Consider the following 6,242-nt stretch of genomic DNA (forward strand, 5'->3'; position numbering starts at 1 on the left):
GCTCGGCAGCGCTGGCTCTGCGGGGACCCGGCTGCGTCTGCTAACCAAAGGTTTGGTGATGGTGCTGGGAAGGTGGCTTTAGTTTGATCCCACGCAGACCGCAACCTGGCAGGTACTTGGCTGGGCAATCCGCGCGGGATGTCCTGCCGGGATGTAAAACACTAGGATATGTCACACTGGAAACAAGTTCCTTAAACCGACTCATCTGGTGGTGGCTGTTGGGCTGGGTTCTGTCGCTGGATCTTTTGTATGGCCAAAATCCGACAGATAACAGCACTCTGAGTTGATATGGCTCACAGACATATTTAAACCCAAGAAAATTTAGCTTTGGAACAACTAATGCTTTGTCGTCCTTCGGCATTCATTGGGATGAGATTCTGATTAGATTCAGCTTTGAGACTGGAAAGGTGAGCTCTGGTGTATTTCTCACACCGTGTGGCTCTTAGAGAGCCCATGCAACATAGTCCCTTGATGAAGACACTCCCATTCAGAATGGTACTCCCTCCATGCTGTCCAGCTTGTCCCTGCCCAAGCAAAATAAAACTGCAGATGATACTTTCCTTCCTTTAAAGTGCTTTGTGGCGAACCCCAGGAAAAGAATTACTCCAAATGCTGCTTTTTCTGCATGTATGTTATGTTATATATTATATGTGACGTTACCAGCTGGTATGATAAAGTCCCATGTAGACTGTATTTTTTTTTGCAGTTAGAGGCAACTAGTCACAGTGTATTACATATTTCAATAGTAGCATGCAGCCTATCCAGAAAAAAACAAAGAATGCAGAGTTCGTGCTAATACGCTATTTTTGACTCTTGCCTTGAGACCAGAGAACTGCTGTACAGTGCATATGGACTGTAAAATCACTGCATGGCTTGGAACATCCTGTCAGGAGACCATATGGGTTACAGCATTTAATACGAGTTTGTTTTTCTCTCCATATGCTTATGTAACTGCTGCTAAGGTCACTAAAAACTTTGCATATGTGCAGGCAACCAAAATACCTGATGATCTCACTTGAAAATTCTCTGCCCTTTTAATTTTGGTAATTTAAAACCACTTTTTCATGGATGACCTTGGTAAGTGCATTGGGAAGCACATGATCTAGCCACTGCCCCTGAAAATTTCGTGTGCCATGCAAAAAGATGAGTGTGTGGTTATGCAAACCCATATTTCTGTAAAAAAAAACTGATATAAAGGCATCATCCCAGTTAATTTTTAATTCTGGTGGTTAGCACTAGCTGTTGACTCAGTATTTGTAATGATTTTTAGTCTTTAACGTTGCAACAATGCTTAAATACATAAAGAATGAATCACAGTAACCAAACATATTTTGTGATAATGAGATTTATTGTATAGTCTCTTGATTTGCTATTACAGCTCTTTATTATTTTGGCATCCATGCAACATTTCAGAAATGAAAAGAAATCTAAATGCTGTGCTTATTTAGCAGAGCATTGTAGAAGAAGAACTATAAACTAGATCAGCTCATCACTGCAAAACAGAAAAAAATACCTCTGGGAAGTCCTTTGTGTGCACTGACGATACCTGCCCCCATGCCAGAACTTAGGGTGCTCTTTTCATTCATGCAGGGCGATTTTTTTGGTTACCTCTTGAGCTGAGGCCTGCACAGCAGTTCATGGGCAAAGAGCTGCTGAAACAGAAACCGTATCTGCCTTGGCCTCAGTACCAAGCTAGTTCTGTCAAGGGTGGTTTATTTTACATCTTGTTGTGATCTGTATTTCAAGGCTTCCCAGGCCACAGGTAGGAGCTCCTGGGCTGTGTTTGAGGAATATGTGCTGTGGTGGGTAGGAGCACACTGCTCTGGCTTTTCTTTCCAGCCCTGCCTGGGGACTTGCCGTGTGATCATGCCCAAGTTCCTGCCTTTCTGCCTGGATTCTCCCAGTTGCAAAATGAGGGTAGTCCATGCTCACCCACCCCCATGGCATGTGTAGTTTATTTGTGCTTTTAATCACTGTTTTGTTACTTTCTAGGAGTTCTTTGATGACCCATAGCTAAAGACTAAGCTTGGGAGGAGAACTGTTGCCCTTGGCCTGAAGTGCTAAATTTAAAGTTGCCCTTGTTATTGCCTGCGGGCAATAACATGTATCTGTGGAGCCATTCCAGAATGGGAATGGGGTTTGATGTAGGTAGTATTCACCAAGATCACACAGTAGTTTGAGAACTTGCCACTCAGGAGGTTTCATATTAAAATTACTAATTTTTAATGTGGATAATTTCAATACCCATCTTTGTGCTTAATGACCTGAATCAACCAATTTAATATTTTGCACTGTATATAAGATATGGGTTGCTCTGACTCCCACTGAAGTCCATAGGAGTTTTCCCAGTTGACTTCAATGAATTCTCAAAATCAGCATTTGTATTGATGGATGAAATTGAAGAGGCTGAGTGTGAAAATGCAGGATTTGCTTGCATGCAACACAACATTAAAGCAGAACAAGCCCACATTTAAAAAACGTCAACTGATTTGGGGTACCAAGCCTGAAATCCTTAAGGCAATTAAAGCAACTCTTTCACTCTTTCTGCATATGATAGAATTTATTAGCATTCAGTTTGAGGGCTATAAAATTGCCCTTTGAGGTGCAGAATATCTACTCAAAAGGCAGTTTTATAGCCCTCAATCTGAATTGCTTGCATTTGCAATATCCAGGTTTTTTCACTCTTTCTGCATACGATAGAATTTGTTAGCACTCATTGGACAGAAGGATGTGAGCACATTGCTTATAAGTGTGCCCACATGTGGCCCAATGGCTTGAGCCCCATCCTGAAGTGCAGTTCAGGTCAACAGCAAGGAGTTTAATACTCTTAAATTTCAATAACCAAAGGACCTACTCTTCCTGCCCAAGCCAACTGTGAACACTATCCCTAAAAACATAACAGGAATTAAATACAGACCTATAACTCTTTGTAGAGAAAATTAGGCTTTGCTTTCTCATTACACATCCGATTGCAAAACCCTTCTGTTCCTCATTTGTCTTCTAAGTGTTTTATTTTCCTTAGTGACGGGGATACTGAGAGCAGATTATTATTATGAGAACAAAAGAATGATATGTGTGTGCATGTACACAGCATATACACACAAACCCACAGGTGTGAGCAAGGTAACACCTGCCTTTCAGAGGGCAGAATCCATGCTAGGCGATGTGGAAATGATCTGCTGGCATGGAAACTGCTCGTTCACACAGCTTTCAGCATTCTACACAAACAGTGGAAAACAGTATATGAAGCCATTGGAAATATGCAAGAAGGAGAGTTTTATAACTCAGTCAAAACCAAAGAGGCATCCTCTCATTTAAGGTGGTTTGTCAAGGAACACAAGCAGGCACTGAGTGGCAGCAGAAGTCAGGCTGGCTCCGACAGGTCTACTGACACATTTTTATATTAAATAAGTGTTTAATGCAAGAAACCCAAGGAGCCAGCCCAATGCAGGCAGTATCACATGCTGTGCAAGAATTCTGTCAGAGGACTCGATAAGCGGAAATCCTGCTGCCTCTAGACACGCTGGGATGACTCAGATGTGGAACGAAACGTGCCACTGCAGCACTGAAGCTCTAATTTCTCCTGGTAATGGAACCGCGCAAGTCCCTCATATCCTTTAATCCTGTTGTGATGAAGAAGCACCTCCTGCTTCAGCAATACCCTCTGGTGCACGTTCCTGGGCTCTGTGTCACATGCCACTAGGGCAGCCCTGCAGATGATGTAAATCAGCAGAGCTCAACCGTAGCTGTGCATGCGATATCCAGGATACCCACAGAGGTAGCACACTGCTAGATGCTTTTTCTGCCCTTCTTATGCACATTTTATACACAGGCAGCATGTAAACGTCACAGTTTTACAGCAAGCTGATGAAACTCCCTCGCTTCTTTTGCTTCATGACTTGCTACCATAGAAATTGTAACTCAAGAGCCCTCAAGAGACCATATGGGTAGTAAAAACTCCTTTGTCTTGCACGTGCAGAAAGAACGTATTTCTTATCAGCTCAGCAGATCATGCAGAAATTATTTTTTAAAATCACTACTATTTTCTCTGCAGTAACAGCAATAGAGCAATAAGTAACAACCCTTGAATGGGTTCTGTCTATTTTACAGCACCTGGATCTTTTCCCCTTTTTGGTCACAAGAGAAATAGCAAAAGCATTAAAATGTACATTTCTTTTCAGGAAGTGTTGTATTGATTTTAAGTAACATCTGAATGCTTTGTGTTGTAAATAACACATAACCATATAATTTGTCTTTAGCAAGAAACAAACCAAAAAGACTTGCTCAGTGAATTGTACAAATGAGCCTTTCCTCATCAGTGATCCAAGGCATAATAAAATACCCTGCTTTTTTAGTTCCCTCTGAGGGGTGAAAAAGCTAGCTTACAGAAGCAAGTACATTCCACTGAAAGAAAAGGTGATTAATCATAACTTGAGCCCGTATTGAAAAGGAAAAATCCAGTTTGGATTAATGCCTTTGTCCCAGAATCATTCAGTCCCATCTCTAGTTTGGAGAGAATAAGGTTTTTGTGAATAACAACCACAAAAATGTTACTTTTATGGAACAAAGCTAGCAGCAGCCAATGCTGCCATTACTCCACCACTACTGAAGGACAAGGAGCTAATAAACAGGTTGTTTGAATGTTTTCTAATAGTTGAAAATATAAGTCATAGGCAACAAAAAGCAAGCTGTAACTTGAAAAATTCTTCCCCAAAGTAATCAGGTCTTGCAGAAAAGGAGAACTGATGCTGCTCTAGGAAAAGAGAGATTGCAAATTTAGTATTTCTGAAACCGTTCAGACTGAGGAATGGGGTACATAATATTGCCAGCTCTCACAAGCCTTCATATATGCTTTTTACAGAACATGTATCTGGGGACCAAACAATCTTTCAGGAAGGACAAAAGAGGAAGGAAAAAAGCAGAAATTACACACGTGTACACAGACAACACAGCCTGCTGTCTTCTGGAGGGACAGACACCATGGAAGTGCAGACTATGCATAGTATAGGGCCCCTGGAGAATCCTGACCCAAATTGGCAGCTCATGGGTAGTTATGTCCCTTACATAACTGCCCCAGTACTATCAGGCAGCTAGTAGCTGCACCACTACTGGTTTCCAATCAAAATCTATGTCTTAATGAAATATGCAAGGAATGACATTTTCTTCTAAGGGAATATGCACATTTTCAGTTTACTTAGAGAAGTATGGCATTTAAAGAAGGCCAAGGAGATCACGTTCCTCCATCCACTGATTTGGTGCTTTTTCTTTCACATTCTCTGTGCAGAGTTGAGAAGAAATGCATGTGATCATTTCCCTCCCCAAAGCTGAGGAGGGCTTTGACCACAGAGCCGCCACCATGGGGTATCATCAAGCATCTCTCCTGGTAGCACCAAGTGCCACAGTGGTCTTGGGACATGGCAAAGCTGGACTGATTGGCTTCAGAGGGGCTTATAGCCTCAGACAAAACCAGCTGTAGGTGCAATAAATGGAAACTCAAGGCAAGTTCTGAACAGGTTCAGATTGCTTCCCTTTCTTGTCAGCTGTTCTGCCCTGCAGAAAGGGCTGTAATGGGGTAACAGTACTGTAGACCATTACATTCTCTCATAGCCTAACTCTGGTGGAAGTTCATGACAAAAAACCTTTTACAATGAGTCCCCAAGTGGTTTTTGTGCCTGTCTTCCACTGTTGTCCCCATGGGCTCAATGTCTGATGTGCTTCAGCACCTTTGGCATTCCCACTGTCTGTACATGATTCTAGACCTTTGCAAATACAGTTCTAAACTCTTATTAACTGAAATAATAGGATTAAACCCTCCGTTTTAAAATAATGTCATTTGCAGACACTTAGTGTTATTTTTGCCAGAGTCAAAAAGTCTCGTATTCTGTATATCGGTTATGATTAATGAGTCAACCTGACATAGATCAAAAGGCTAGAACAGATGTGTTCTTACAAAGTGATGCAGCAATGTAACAGTGACAGGCAGAAAGGCTCAACAGCATCAACAGTCCAGGGCTCATGTACAAACTGTAGGTGTTATACACAATTTTTATTTTTGCAGAGTGTTCTAAGTTCTGCTGGAAATAACTATAAATTGAGAGCTATATTTATTTGATGTTTAATTCTTGAGTAATAGTATCTGTTGCTGTAGGAGTACCTCTGTTTAAAGAGGTTTTTACCCTTGGCTCTTCCCTGGCCTCCCCCTTGGCTGCAGCGTTTTCAGTGGGGTCTGACAAGTATCAGGG

General features: G+C 41.7%; 1 protein-coding gene across 1 annotated transcript in view; it reads right to left on the bottom strand.

Moving 5' to 3' along the window:
- Nucleotides 1-6,242, bottom strand: part of HHIPL1 (HHIP-like 1) — a 47,738-nt gene that overhangs the window by 20,481 nt on the left and 21,015 nt on the right. The window lies entirely within an intron of this gene.

Source organism: Chaetura pelagica, unplaced genomic scaffold, assembly GCF_000747805.2.
Source record: "Chaetura pelagica isolate M959 unplaced genomic scaffold, ChaPel_1.0 scaffold354, whole genome shotgun sequence".
Taxonomy (NCBI): domain Eukaryota; kingdom Metazoa; phylum Chordata; class Aves; order Apodiformes; family Apodidae; genus Chaetura; species Chaetura pelagica.